We start from the raw sequence: 16,636 nt of genomic DNA on the forward strand, positions 1-16,636 counted from the left end.
TTGCAGAAGCAGGGTATACTTTTGCCTTGAATAGAGGTAGTGATCATGTAATTGTAAAGTACCTAAAGCCTCAAAACCTAACTCACAGCCCTTCTTTCTAAACAACACAATTTCTTATAAAAAGCACCAAAACTACCTAATATACAATTTTGCCCACATAATCACCCTGAAAGCATTTATATAATCAAAAGCAACCTCTGGGAATGGAAACTGGAATCTGGAAGTGAAACTCAAGAAAGATTTCATCATTGCACAAACAATTTCAAATTAAGCACTAATCAGAGGGGAAAATTAGGTTTATTCACAGGGGCCACTCAAAATAACCCTCTTAATAATGTAGAAATTGGCTGTAGCTAAAGTCCCACAAGTCTAGACACAAATACATTTAAAATACAGCAAAGCCAGTCAATATAAAACGTAGCAAATACAAGAAGTCAATGTAAAATAGATTTCCCAGATATGAGGAACATGGTTCCAGGATTGTAAGCAAACTGCTAAAGAAAAAAATGTGTGATTTAGCAGAATTTTAGACTTACAAGAAATGTCTTTGCTTTTATTAGTGTCTTGGTCTTGAAATGTCATTTCCTATTTCCCTTTTGCTAATCAGGACAGATACCAACCCAGACCAGAAGGGTCACTAGGCACTGAGGTCATATTTGTTAAGCTAAAAAAGAAAAAAAGAAGTGATCTGAAATAAAGGGGAAAAGAGAAGAAAAAGAGGGACAGATGATAGTAGCCAGTCTATATCGGGTACTATTTTAAACCCGTTTGGAGTTGAATTTAGGGAGACTCTGAGAGTGTACAGAGAACTAACTGACTACCCTCCTAGCCTTCCCAGCTGTCCCCAAGCATCTGTGGCCAATTAAGCACAGGTTTTCTGGTATGAGGGCCTGGCTTCCTGGGAGGGGATGACCAAAGGCAGATTTGGAACTAAGATCACTGTGAGTTAACAGTCCCACTACTCTTTACACATGTCCTTTCCCTTGCTGTCTTCCTTCCTCTTCCATGCTACCTCTTTTTTTTTTTTTTTTTCTAACTCCTTCACCTTCTCTTATGCCTTCCTGGCTCACGACCCTTGTACCAACATTGTTAATTCCTGCAAGTGGCCAAAGACGTTGCCGACCTCTGCCTTCACTTGTGAGATTTTCAAACACACCTGCTCCCAAGCCTTGCAAATGAGCCCCATCTGAACTTGCAATCACATACGGGTCCCCCCCCCCCCCCCCCCCCCGCTGGAGAATATTTGGTCTCCAGGCAATCAGGGAGGAGCATTCTGTCTTCCAAGGAGATACTAAGTGGGGGGGGGACACAGTGCTTCCTGTCTGCGCTCATGCCTGAGGCAGTGGCGGCAGGCATGACCTTGACATGCAGAATGACACTGGCAAGTTCTGGTTGTGGACCTGTATGTGCCCCAGAAATGTTCTGTCAGCAACCACATCACTGGTGCCGAGGATCACGTGTCCATACAGATGAATGTGGCCGAGGTTGACAAGGTGACAGGCAGTTTCAATAGCCATTTAAAACCTTATGCTATCTGTGGGGCCGTTTGCGGAATGGGTGAGCCCGATGACTCCATCCTCTTCCTAGACAAGGCCAATGGCATAGTTTCAAAGAACTCCTGACTGGAGAGGACCATGGAGATGGGATACTTGTCATAAATAAATAGTAAACTCACCACTGCTCCTGCTATCCACCCCAAAAGATACCAAGGGCTCTCTTGCCCTGAAAGCCCTCTGAAGTTGAGGGGAAGAGTTTAGAAGAGATTGGAACCAAATCTTACAAGCTAGACCAACTTTCCCACTGATGAGTGATTTTACAAAAAGAGAATAGCCAAAGAGGTTTTCAACTCTTGTTATCAACATATGAATGATATAGATAATGTCAGAGGTAAACAGTTGGTCTAAAGTTGCACTACCCAATTTGATGACCATTAACCACAAATGGCTATTCAAACTTAAATTAGTTTAAAGTTTCATTCCTCAGTTACAATAGGTAAATTCCAATTTCTCAGTAGCCACAGACAGCAGGTGGCTACTGAGCTAGACCATGTAAGTATGGAATATTTCTAACACCACAGAAAGCTCTTTTGGACAGCACTGGAAAGGTCTGAAGTGGCAGAGAAAGCAAGACAGAGAAAGAGAGAGAAAGAGGGGAAAAAAGAAAAGAAACAAGGGACAAAAAAAGACAAAGAGGAAAGAAAACAAATAATGACAAGAGAGCAAAACTGCAGATCTGAGATTGAGACTTTTCCTACAGGCTCCTCACAGAATGTCATGTGAGTAATATGTTAAGAGGAGCACACTTTCCTCAGCACTTGATTTGAAGAGGCTGTCTTGAGTCTAAGCAACATGAGCATAGAGACTCACCCATATGAGAGGTTCAAGTTCTTGAAGCCAATTAGTTGCTCTGACCTGAATCTACTCATTTTCATTTAGATTTTTTTTTCAGCCTGCCAGTGAGCATCCTGCATCACTCCCCCACCTGCTCCTTCCTCTAAGTCTGGGAATGACTATGGCAATGAGACTGGAACAGCACATGTATTAGAAGTGAAGAGCATCACTGAGAATTTAAAGACTGTGTCTAGTTTGGAAGAACCCAAGGGAACTTCAAGAAAAGTAATCAGAGTGAGTAGGAAAGGATACATAATGTGAAGTGTTCCCTCCAGGAACTTGACTTCAACTAGAACAAGAACATTTCCCTGAAGGACATGAGTAATGTCAAATGTAACTGTTCACCGTGCTTCTCCAAGGCACCAAATGGGCTTTTAAGCTCCACATTCCTGCAGGTTTAACAATGGATTCAAAATAGGAACTGTAAATTCGTTCTCTGCCTTTCTAAATTTGCACCTAGCAGCAGACTGTATTGGGGTTGCTGTGTGATCTGCTTGGGATATCTGCTAGAAAAAATGGACCGGGGTCACCTCAGATGTTCCGTGTTTTTTCCTTTCTGTTTTATGTGGTAAACCACAGGACTGACCTAGAGCAAAGCTGTGGCAGCCTCTGAAAGAATTTGCAAAAGATATTTGCAGAATGTAGGCTTAACTTATGAATAAGCAACAACACAGATAAAATTTTTACTTATAACCTCATAGAATTAATGAGCCAATCTTAGCCATTTCCTTGGAGGGGAGAACAGGCCAAAGAATGAACACTCTATGAAGACAGAGAAAACAACCCCTATCATCCCCAGACACTGCTGTAAGGAGACTAACGTGAAAACTCTTCGACCCTTCACCTCTGTACCTACACTTCCAAAACACCATTTTTGCATCAATCTGTCCCTTCCTTGTGACTTTCTAAGGAGGAGTCCTATGACCCCCAATTGCCAGCAGAAACATCTTGCTACAGACATTCCTATTATTTCTAATTAAAAGGATTTGTCCTCTTCACCACTCTTTCCAATCCTAATCACTTAACATCTTAAGGGAAGATTGCCCCAATGCTGAATGTCCAGGCCAGGAGGGTGAGATTCGTTAAAAGTAGGGACTTGGCAGCCACACTTTCGGTGAGAATTCTTTGCTCTGCCTTTTCAAGTGTAAATTACTTAATCTCTCTGAACTTCAGTTTCCTTCTCACATATGTACATATATATATATATATACATAGAGATAGACAGGTAGATAATTGGGGAATGTAATCAAAGTCTGGCATTTATCCTTCATTCATCTATCATCTACATGAAAGGCTCTAAGGATATGGAGATTGCTAAAACTTAATCCATGCACTTAGGCAACTCAAATGTTCAATGGGAGATGGGCACTTATAACACATTGTAATGGCTGTGATAGAGTCAGATACTAATTGCTTTAGGAAGACACAGGAAAAAGTAATTAATTCCCCCTGAGGGTTTAGGGAGAGATTCATGGGCGAACCTGAATTGCTGCCCTGCAATTTCAATACATATCCAGAAACCACTGAGAGTGAAGTCAAGGGCAAATGAATGAGGATCAGTTCCTACAAGCCTGTGGATGATCCTTCTCCTAGTATAGCCCGCCTCCCCTATGGATAAGGTTATCTATACACACATCTTCTCAGCTGCGCCAACCCTTTGTCCTGATGTTGCTTGCCATCATCACTTGAAGAGTTACAGCTCCTCTCCAGGACTATTCTTTCAAAGCAGCCTCCATTTCTCTGTTGAGCACTGAGCAGTCAGTCATTAGAGCCACAAGGAGCCAACCACTGAGGTATAGACACACATATGCATAAATGTATATGCATGTATGTATGCATACATAGATATGTATTAAGTAAATAATATACATACATATATTAAGTAATTATACATCTGTATATATTAAGCAAGTGAATTGGTAGCTCTTTGATAGGGCTCAAGAAATAAAAATAAGTCTGAGATCCTTGTTCATAAAGAGTTTTTAATATAGTAGAAGATATGGCATGCCATACCATAGGCATTGCTATCATAGAGGGGAAAAGTATAAGTATTTGGAATACTGCCTTTAAATCACACTATAACCAAGAAAGCTGGGAAATATACTATAAGGTACCTCAGTATTCTCTACTTGCAAGCATTGTTTCCACCAAGCAGCAAATAAAAAGGCAAGTAGAAAAAGGAACAACTATTAGATATTGTATATGCATTATGTACATCCTATGTATGGATGGAGATATAATATGGAAGCCATATTCTCTCAGCAATGTCTCACCAAAGATCATCCTGTCTCCCCCAGCTACATCATATTCTAAGAGAGAATAGTTTCCCCTTTAGGGTCCATCAAAGTGGAAGGGGAGTACTGGAGTACTAGTTTAGAGATGAACACTCTATGAGGATCTCTCACTTTAGAGATCAGAAAATCCACATACTAAATCAGATACAGCTTTATAAAACTAGTTAAGCTAGTAAACTAGTAAAACCAGTTAATGGCCTTTGACCATTTCATATTTTATTTATTTCCCCATCTAAAAAATGAAGACATTGTCCTAAATGATCAGTAAAATGATTTCCAATTCTGACATTAGCCTAAAGACAGAAGCAACCATTCCTGAGAATGGCACCTAAATTACACTCTGTTTCTTTCCTACTTTTTGCTCATCTTTTTTCCCCAAAGTACCCTCATTTTATGGCGTAGCCAAATAATTCAAACCACAGATCCCTTTGGGAATGCAGGGTATCATCTTGGGCTTCCAAATGTTGGCCAGTTCAAAATCTCTTCATTTCTTTATTTTCAAATGTATTTTCCTGTGAGAAGGACATGAATTTGGGGGGTTCCAGAGTACTGAGCATTATGGACTGAATGATGTCCCTCCCAAATTTATACGTTGAAGTCCCATACCCAGTACTTCAGAAAGTAACCGTATTTAAAGATAAGGCCTTTAAAGGGGTGATTAAGTCAAAATGAAGGACACTAATCCAATATGACTGGTTGTCTCCATAATTGGGAAAGATGCCATAAAAGGCACAAGCACAGAGAAAAGGCCATGTGTGGAAACAGTGAGAAAGTGCCCACCTGCAAGCGAAAGGGAGGTGTCTCAGGAAAAACCAAAACTGCAGACACTTTGATCTTGGACTTCTACCCTCTGGAATGTCAAAAAAAAAAAAAAAATCTATCTTTTAAGCCACCTACTCTGTGGTACTCTGTAATAGCAGCACTAGCAAACTGAAATAGTAAGTACTCAAAGAATAAAAATGAATTAATACCTTTTGAATCACAGATTCTTTAAACATCATGCTTCTGTATATCTACAAATTTCACAAATTACCAAGAAGCCCAAGAGACAGGAAACCGCAAATAAAGGATTTCAGAATATAGAGTGGTCCATCCACCTACCATTTGTAATTGAAATTAGTTTCTTGTCTCTATGGAAGCAGATAACACACCATAAATTCTAACAATCACTTTTGGGGGCGGGGGGCAAAATATCTGAATAAGTAGGCCTACATAGACATCTCCCAGATGTATGAATTCTTCTAGAGGTATGAACTAGTGACTTTGTAAGCTACTCTGAACTAAAGAAAAATACTGTATCAGAAGATGATCTGATTCAAAGTAGTCTGAAATATCCCAAGAAAAGCTGTCCTTCACAAGTACAGTTTTCTTCCCCTCTTCTGGCAAACTTTGTCTTACCAAGTTTTACTCAGACCATCTGAGTTAAAGCACAGTTATGACTTGATTGATACTTACTTCTATGTGGAAAACACTGCAAAGTTTCTTTTGCATTGATTAGTGTCTTGCAGCTGCCTAAAAACCCACAATGAATTCACAATGCATTAGAGATCACATCAGGGGGTTATTTATGGGTGAGAAGCATGCTTATCTCCACCTCTATTGTGCTATCCTTTGCCAAAAAGATCAGAGACTTATTACAGGGAACTTCTTGGACATTATTCCCTCCTAGAGTGATTGGCAGTTTCTGATTAGTCTTAAATTAGCCCAATTGCAATTTATTTTTTTACATAGGAAGCAATCATTTGCTTTCTCATAACTAAGAGTCTATACTTCTCCATCACCATGTCTTGCCATAAATCTGAACAGAACTGCCTGTGGGCCTGAGCTATAGTTTCATCACCAGCATTAATGGGTCACCCAATATGCTTATCACTGAGGTGTGAACTCAATCAGACTCTTATCTGGTTCCACCACTAAAATAAGTAAAAAAGAAAATTGCTAAAAATAAATGGAGCCATATCTTATTCAAAACGTTATCTGTATCTGCTGAAAAAGAATCCAAGGGAATCAGGTCTTAGATAGTTGTTCTGTGGTGTTAAAAATTGTAGAGCACAACGCCTGAGGACACAATGCAGCACAGAACCAAGACCCCCAGTATCTGATTAGAATTTCCACAACGTGAAGTAAATGGTGAGCTTCTGATTCTTAGCTAGGCAACAGCATAGGTTTTATCATAAGCATGGTGATTTTTAATGAAGGGAAATGGATAGCAAATCGAAAGACAGGGAAAAACATGAAGCCGAGTTAAACTATCTCTTCTCTGAAAGAAGCTATTCTGTTTCCCCCAATCCAAGAAATGCAGCTTGGTCTAGGAGTGCTACTGAGTAATCAATAATCAAAGGCAGAAACTCTTTCAATGCCCAAAACTTCTGAAATAACTGTGAGAAAAGAGGATGATAGGAGAAAATAAATGGATAAACAGAGAGGCTGATTCCGTTTTGAAATGGTTCTTAAATGCAGCCTTACCTAATGGGGCCTGACTGCTACGCCAAAAGAAAAATAAATGGAAGAAAAGTAACAAGAGCAACAAAACATACCCCCAATATTTGCTTTTGATTACATTTTCTAAAACATACAGTTTTACTGGCTACCCTCTCGTTGAAATAGCTTTGGTAGAGTGTGTTTGAGTGTACACGGACAATGTAGTTATTCTGTGTCTTTTATTTCTGTTGGACTTGGGGCTGCACAGATATCCCTCTAGGTTAATATCTCATTGTCAAGGATTGTGCCCCATAGGGAAGTTCGGTCGCCTTCAGAAGTTCTTTCAGATCCTACCCCTCACTGTCAAAAATTCTGGCATCTTCTATAGGTTTTTCATTCCCTTTTATGTATCTTCTTTTTATTATTTTTCCCCCTTGCTCTCTATGTTTTCCCTCTATCTCCTCCTGCTGTTCTTATTATCTCTAGTCCCACAGGTTCTCAGCTGCGGGCTTTCTTTGTTTTCTGTGTTTGACTGGTAGCTTCTTTGACTCCATCTCACTAACTCTAGGATTCTCTTTCAGCATTTGCTTTCCCTCTAATCAATGCCTTTCTTGTTTAAAACCACCGTGGTCTTTGGTTTGTCCCGTGGGCTATTTGCCTTATTGTGACAAGAAGGATGAATTGTCTTCTCTTTTCCAGCGGACCTAAAGTGCTGTCATCCATCAACCTAGAGATGATTTCATATATTGAGGAAGTCAGGGGCCAGAATGATACTAAATGAACAGTACTTGATTGAAAATTATTCTCTGTGGAGCCCCAATCCCTAGCTAGCAGGATCTGCCAGCAGAGAAATCAGGTATTGATCAGTTGTATCATCATAAATGTAAACTCTTAAGTAGTCATGGAGAATGTGGATCTGTCAATGTGTTTCAAAGTATCAACAGGAAAAAAATGCATGTATTTCTGTTTTTCTAAACTAGTTGAACTAGAATTTATGTATGTTTGTAATTGGTGGGAATTCTCTACACAGACACAAATGACATGAACTAACTTATTCTCAAAACTATACAATGACAGTTATGACCCTTAACATCCAAATTGCTAACATGAGATATTTTATTCATTTGGTCAATTCCCAAGTAAATATTCATCTAGGTTGTTACAAAACAAGTTCTGAATAAAAACTGAATAAATTTGAAGGCCTAATTGCCTTTATTTAATGATTTGTGAATTGGGCAGCATCCCATGCAGCAAGTGAAAAAGGAGCTCCAAGGAGCTATACAAAGTAGGCAAAAACAGGGCAGGACAAGGGCATTATTAGCAAAAGAAAGGATTGTTTCAGGAAAGGTCACCTTCTTTTAGGGGAAAGGTGAGGAGGCCTATCATGCAGATTACCTTACTGGTGATGATCAGGAAATTCCAGACCCACTGGTTTAAAATTCTACTCCTGGAATTAGGTTATATAGTCAGGCCTGGTTTTCTGTCATGAGGCTTAGCACAGGTCACTACATTTTGGGCCTCTTGGGTTTTTTTTGAATAACGTTAAACTTCTGTTTTTCTTCCATTAGTCTGTCTTTTGTTATGGGGGTTTCAGTCAAGAACTGAGAAAGGTAGGGATGCCTGGGTGGGTCAGTGGTTGAACATCTGCCTTTGGCTCAGGGCATGATCCCGGGGTCCTGGGACCGAGCCCCACATCAGGCTACCTGCAGGAGGCCTACTTCTCCCTCTGCCTGTGTTTCTGCCTCTCTCTGTGTGTCTCTCATGAATAAGTAGATAAAATCTTAAAAAAAGAAAAAAAAAAAGAGAGAGAGAGAGAACTGAGAATGGTAGGGGGAAACATTTTTTCTCTCCTGTAGTTGCCATCCACTATTGATATCTAAGGATAATAAACTCTTGTCCTTTTTGGCTCGGCCAAGGTCTAATGACCCTGCCATGCTGATTTAGCCTTTCCTGTTGTCTTGTGGCCTCCACAAACCCCTTGGAGTCTCCTTTGTGTCATCTATCTGGCACAAGGCCTAGCCTGTCTACCTCACAGATTCTGCCACAGAATCACTTCCCTTTAGGCCACTCACTCATCATGTTGGCCCAAAATATGTCTCTTGGTTCTTGTCTTAAAGTCCATACCACCTGGAAGCCATGTCACACATGTAAACATGTATGTACAAGTTTACAAGTATGTAAAATAGTACCCCACTCTTCTTACTATACTGGGACATGTGGGGTTGCCATACACAGCAGTCATGTGTCCAAGTCCCAAACAAGGAGTAGAGCAAGAGGCTCTCTTTCTTCTTCCCAGACCTGGAAAAGGAAAAATCAGCATATACATATGACTGTGTCCTTTCTTCTATATCTATTTTTGTCCCCTAATATTTGGACTAGAAAAGGTGGTCTGCCTCTTTTCTTTTTCCTTTTGCTATATGATTGGGATATTCCCCTGATCTCTTACTACTTACTGAGATGGCATCTGCTTCTCCCTCACCCCCGAGACTACAATGGTAGCCAGGGAGTGTGGAGAGAATCTGGCTTACCAAATAACAACAAACCACCAGGCATTTCAAATATATTTAGGATAAAGACTGTGCAGGTTTAAAATCAAATTTCATTTATTGGCATCATCCAAGTTCAAAGAAAATCAGTCCATGATTTGAGATTCTCAGATGAACTTCAAGTTCAAGTTCAGGAGAGGATGAACTAGTTTTTACTGAGGAGATATAATAAAAGTGCTAGAAGACAGTAGGTGCGATGCTGTTCTTAGAGCAACTATTGGTAAAGCTCTTAGTGGGGTCCTGGCAGGATGGGTATAATCAGGGTGCTCCCTGTACGGTCACACAAAGCCCAACACTCAGAGAAGGTTTGGTTTAATACTCTGTGGTAGCTGCCCTAAAGTTCTTAATAATTTTTTTTTTAAATAAGATGCCCTGCATTTGCATTTCACACTGACCTTCTAGGTACTAGCTGTATATTCTTGGAGTCTGAAGACTCACTCATATATTTCAAGGAGTGGAACATGAGGAAGCTCTGAAGTTCTGTGCCTTCCAAAAAAGAATGGAGAGAAATGCCTACTCCAGTTACCTCTTGGCTCTCAGAATTTATAAAAGAGGTCAGTAAAGAACAAAAGTCACATGTCTAACTTACTGGAGTTTTCAATTAAGATATACACACAATGGGGCACCTAGGTTGCTCAGTCGGTTAGACATATGATTCTTGATAGGCTCAGGTCAGGATCTCAGGGTCATGAGATTAAGCCCTGAGTCAGCCTTCATGCAGGGGGGAGTTTGCTTCTCTCCCTCTGCCCCTCCCCCTATTCGTGCTCTCTCTCTCTCTCTCTCTCTCTCTTTCTCTCAAATACATACATAAATCTTTAAAAAATAAAGGAAAGATGTACACACAATGATGGGAATAAGCCATGTTCACCCTTGAGAGGTAATAGTCATGAAATGAAACTAGACCAAAACTGAGATGCCTCCCTACCACCAATTAGCTGCTAGGCATGCAAGTAGACTATCTCCTCCCTCTTTCCCTTTCTTCTGAGAGGGAGGTGGGGGAATAGGATCAAGTAAGATCACTTGAGGGTTTTAGTGTCAGATAGCAACAAGAGAAGAAATTTAGAAAGAGATAGTGCCATAGACTGTTATCATTGACTGATAAGTTATTATAATTTAATTTGACTGAATACTCAATTGAGAAAAACAGATATTCAGAACTAAACTGTATTACAGAAATCATTGACCATATTAAAAAAAGAAAGAACAGGCCCCAAATGAAGTCACTTGTGCTAAGCCCCATGAAAGCAAACCAGTACTTAATAATACCTAACCTAATTATAGTTTCAGGCTTTCCCAGGAGTGGAATTTTAAATCAATCAATCTGTAATTTCTTGCTCAACATTAGTGAGATAATCTGCATGATAGATCCCTGTCTTTCCCTCAAAGGAAGGTGATCTTGCCTGAAACAATCCTTCCTTTTCCTTTGGTGATAACTTTCTTGTCTCACCCTGTTTTTGCCTATAAAAGTCTTCCATTTTGTACAGCTCCTTGGATCTCCTTTCTACTTCCCTTCCCCACTCACTAAATGGGATACTGTCTACTTGCTAAATGGGATACTGTCTGATATTGTCTGATACTGTCTGATTCATGAAGTATTGAATAAAAAGCTAATTAGATTTTCAAATTTACGGAGTTGAATTTTGTTTTTTAGCAACCTGTATACCTCATACGTACATGAAAGAAACCAAGGAAAAAGCAAACAACTTCCTGAGGTGGCTTCAACCACTAGTTTAAATATCATCTTCACCTAAAGACAGAAAGCTAAAACAAAGAAAGTATAGGGAGGGCAGTTGTGGGGAAGTGCCCAGGACAGGTACCATAAAGAAGAGTAAGGTTTGCTATGCATTTTTAAGTCTGTTCTTTCTCCATTGATAAAATTCTCTTGTGATTCACTCATCTTTTTCTTCCTGGTATTGAAAGGGACATACCCTTACAGATGGAGTTTTCCATTTAAATGTAAGAATCCTTTACAGGGGGCAGCTTGTATTCTCAGAGCTTCTTCAGTGTCTGCTATTTCTAAAAATAACCAGCTCAAAATAATCTCTCTGCCAAAGAGTCATATTTTGGGGTGGCATATTCTGCTATCCATCACAACAGTGCCCATATACTAGATAAGGTCACTCTCTTCAGTGGGCTCAGACAACACTATATCTGAGGACTAGTATCAGGTCAGAGGATCAACTTCTGCTACTTCTATAAAGCCATTTAGTCTTCTTCCTCATGAACTCAGATGCTGTTTTTGCAAACAGAAGGAAGTCAATATTTGAGCCCCTCACTGTGCATTTTGCCTAATGAAACTGAGTTATACATAAGACATATGCTGGAGTAGCTCTGATTGGCAGTTAAGCTTTAAATAGGTTAAATACTAAAGTGAACAGACACTTATTTAGGAGATGCTGCTAATTAGCCTCAGTGACAAGGTACATTTTGAGCAGAGAACTAAGCAAGTTGAGGGAATGACATGAGAATATATATGGGAGGGTTATTCCAAGGAGAGAAAGGAGCACAAATAAGGACCTGAGGTAGGGGAAGTGACTGCCATAGTCAAGAAAGAGCAAGGATGAGGTCAGGGTGAGTGAAGTGGGCTGACGGGCGGGACGTGAATAATAAGAGATAAGGTCATAGAAATAATGGAGGAATCAGACGTCGAAAAAAATCTCTGGGGCCATAATAAGGCCATTGGCTTTTATTCTCAGTGCAAACAAAGAATATTAAATGGTTGGTCCACAGGAGTGATATGATCTAACTTCTATCTTAAGAGGATCACTTTAGACTTTGAGTTAAGTATGAGAAGACACGAAGAAATTTCTTAAGAAGATACTATGACAATCCAAATGAGAGATAGTGGTAGCTTAAACCAGGATAGTTATGATGGAAGGATGAGAACTTTAATTTGGGGCATTTTGAGCTGAGGCACTGATCATGAATTCATGTAGTGATAGAAATCTGGGGAAATCTGTATCAAGGAATCAGATTTGGAAACCTTCAGCTTCTAGATGGTGTTTGAAGTGTTACAATTAGATGAGATTATCAAGGGATGGGATGAAAAGAGAGAATTTAAGATTAATCAAAATATTAAGCTCTAAAGCAATTCTCTATTTAGAGTTCAGGCAAATGAAGAGGAATACAGCAAAGTGGAAGAAAGCCAGGTAAGTTTTAGGATCTTGGAAGCCAAGTAAAGAAACACTTTTGAGGAGGAGAAAGATAATCTGAAGTCGTATGATACTGATAGGTCTAACAAAGATGAGGAATTGACTAGACTTGGCTAAATAGAAGCCTTTTGCGAGCTTACCAAGATCAATTTTTGAAATGGTGTTGGGGTGCCTAATCGGAAGGAATTCAAGAGGAAATGGAGTAGAAGAATCGGAAGTGGCAAGTATATATCACTCAAAGTATGTTTTTTACGTAAAGCGTAGAGAAATAAAGCAATAGCTAGTTAGATATGTGGTATCAAGAAGTGATTTTATCTTCAAGATCATATTGTATGTTGATGAGAATGATCTAGTAGAGAGGAGAGATTTTATGATGCAGAAGAGAGGGAGAAGGATTGCTGGACAGCCTAAGAAGACATGGAATGTGTTGTACAGGCAGAGGACTTAGCCATACAAAAATGCCCAGTTTGTCTGTGTAACAGAGAGAAGGCAAGTCCTGACATGCTCATGATTTCCATTATCTCATGAGGTATAACACAGATTACAAATACTGTCATTTTAGTTATAAAGGTGAAGGAACTTACACATAGTGATTTTCAAAGGCCAAGAAAGCAATGTAGCATAGGAGCTTAGGGCACAGACTCAGTCAAAGGGATGAGTCCAGCTCTGCCATTCTAAACTCAACTTTCTAACTCTTCAAAAACTGATTGTAAGAATTAAGTGAGGTATTGAGGGAGCTAATCACAGTGCAGTAGAGCTGAGCTGCAGCTGCTCAATGCTGTCCATGTCCTCTTGTCCTTGCCATAGTGCTTTCCCATACTTCCCAGCTGTGGTTACACATAAGTGGGTCTCTGTGACTCAGTTCTGTCCATATAAATGTGAACAGGGTGGCGACCATCAGTTTCAGGCCCAGCCCACTCTTAACTTCTACCACATTCTTCCTCTCTTCTCTTTACCTCACCATTCTGCCAGCAAGGGATGGACTGGAGAATAATGAGGCCATAGTAGGTAGCAGAGGCACTACTTGGAATGTGATAGGCCCCTTCTGATTTGTCTTGGCCAAGAAATAAACCTTTATTACATCAAACCACCAAGATTCTTGGCCTGTTTATTAGAGATGCAGGAATTAATGAATACAGTGAGTCGTTAATAAATGTTAAATACTGATATCACCATGGTCAGCCTTAGATCACAACATTAATTGATGATGGAGGTCTAGCAAACATGCGGGTTTCTTCATTCTTTGTCTAATGCCCTTCTACACTACATACTAGGTGATCTATTTTTTGTTCACTGTGCAGAGGAAGCTGTTATCCCTTTCAGAGCACCAACCCTACTTGCTAGAAAAGAAGAGCAGAGTTAGATTTTGTCAGAAAGTCAATCTATAAACCATCTTATAATTCCTTAAGCAGCAAAATTCTGTTGCTTTGGATCTCTCTTTTTAAGTTGAGATGTAACCAAAAATAAATAATTGAGGTTATGTATAACTGTATAAATCAGATTGTGAGCATCTGATCTACTAATGCAGAATATTCAGTACTCTAAGGTTTATATCACAATTGAGTCACAAGAGAAAATATTTCCAGCTAATATCTCTAAACTTTATGTGGACAGACAGAGGTTGACATTTTTCAATTAGCTAGATGATAATTGTTATCCTAGAATTTGCTTAATTTCTCCAATTCAGAAAGAATCCAGTTTTCTTTCTTATACCTTCTCGTTTGTTTAATTGGAACATAACATTAGGAAAAACTATTTAATATTCAAGAAGTATATCTCAAATAGCATCATGTCATGAATATTCCCCACTGTAAAGTCATACTTCTGCTTTGACCTTGTTGTCATTGTTTTGTTACATAATTTATTCAGCCTGGTATGTCTTACAGATTAAATACTCTAGAAACAAATTAAAAAGCATCCCAGTGGCTTAGAAATGTCAAGTAAGTCTTCTTTTCTCCGAATACCTCTTGTAAAATGGGATAGTGAAAAATAACCCCACAAAACTGGCCAGATGATTTGTTTAGAGATCACATTTCCAAGTGAAATACTCATCTCTTAAAAAAAAAAAAAAAGAATCTTGTAACTCACTTCTCATTGTTGACTTCAGACAAGCACATACAACTTGCCTATTGACATGTGAAGGAGAGAAAGCAATCCTCGTTCTCCTGCCTGATACCACAGGCTTTTTATAACCAAAACATACAGGTTTTAAAGAAGATCCATTTTCCCCAGAAGGCAGCCTGCTCACCCTTCCTTTGCCCATTGAAGAGAGTTGCCAGGAAGACAAAAGAGTTTTTGAGCAGAGCTTTCTGGTAATAGAATGGCCTTCTATGCTATGAACCCTGGCCCCTAGAAGGTTGCACCCAGAAACTAGATGACCAATCAGGGCAGAAAGTGTAAAAGGGTTCCTTAGTTGAATGGGAAACTCAATTTTCACTAAAAAAACAAAACAACCCCTCTATTGAGAATAGGTACTGAGAGTAAAAGTTATGAAAATCCCTTGAGAAGCTATTAATGTTCCCTCTGTGCCAGGAGCCATTCTAAGCAAGTCTTAACCTACAAGTACGAATCCATCTAATTCCCACAACAGCCCTATGGAGTTGGTCTTATTACCATACTTATATTATAGAAAACAAACTGAAGCTCAGGAAGGTCAAGAAACTTGTCCAAGTCATGTAGACAGCAAATGAGAAAGGATTCGAACCTCCGTCTTCCTGACTTCAGAGTTCATGCCCCATCTCTGCCTCCCTTCCTTTGGCTATGAGGCCTAGGAGTCTATGGGGTGATCAACTGAGAAATAACAATTATACTTTGATAAGGACAAGAGTGAAGGCACGTATGAAGTACAGAGATATACCATATATGTCAAGCAGGAATTTCCAGGTTAGTTTTAAATCTTGATGTCTATATTTAAGGTCAAACCAACTACAATAGGGAGAGCACAAATAGAGTGGATTTTTGACTTAGGCAATTTGTCCCAAACTTACAAGACAATATTAGAGTAGGGCCTTACACATATTAAAAAGGGTATCTAGCCTTCCTGCGTCAAAACATCACTCCCATTCTTTGCAAAAGCACAAAAGCATGCTATGTTGCCAACATCTGCTATGAACAGTGTTTCTATGTAAAGCCAGGTCTCTTTTCCCCCAAGATCAGGGGAAACAGATTCTTTAGGCCATAGCCTTAGGATCAAGAAAAAAAAAAAAAGTAAAAAATAGTTAATTTAAGTTCTGAGAGTCATTTCTGCATAAAAATGAATTGACCTGAAGACCATTATGATCAGCCATATAGAAAATGACCTATTCGATGCTCTAAGAAACTGATTCCCCTAAAATACAATTGGTTATGGATTATTTATAACTTTGGTTCTACATCAAAGGCAGAAATTATAAACCCATCCAATAAATGCATCTTCCATAAATATTCCTAATATATTCACGTTCCACCTTTGTCTTTTGCAAGCTCATTACAGGCCCTAATAAAGACTGACCTGCATTACTCAATTCTTCCAAAAGTTCACTCCTCCTTAAAGATGGCTATGTGTAGTACTGATCTAGAGACACAGGCAACAAGTTTGTTGGTCTTTTTGCTTCACAAATAAACCTCTCCATTTAAGAATAATAATTACCATGGTAACCCTAACAGCTTAGGAATCGTTCAAGCATGCAGTTTCCAGGGAGGAAAAAAATCTCAGCATTTCTGAAGCTTGTTTAACCCTTCAAGATTCAGTGTCCATTTTTCTATGGCAGACTCAATTTGGTTTAACCTTTTTGTCAAAATAGATAAGAAACCTTTTCACTGGAGGCATCAAGAAGCGATGGGAACAAACAGAA

The 16,636-nt window shown here is 39.3% G+C and overlaps 1 pseudogene; it reads left to right on the plus strand.

Moving 5' to 3' along the window:
- Positions 1–1,365: 1,365 nt before the first annotated feature.
- On the plus strand, positions 1,366–1,622 carry LOC112657927 (40S ribosomal protein S21-like; annotated as a pseudogene).
- The last annotated feature ends 15,014 nt before the right edge of the window (positions 1,623–16,636 follow it).

The sequence above is a fragment of the Canis lupus genome, chromosome 8 (assembly GCF_003254725.2).
Source record: "Canis lupus dingo isolate Sandy chromosome 8, ASM325472v2, whole genome shotgun sequence".
In the NCBI taxonomy this organism is placed as follows: Eukaryota; Metazoa; Chordata; class Mammalia; order Carnivora; family Canidae; genus Canis; species Canis lupus.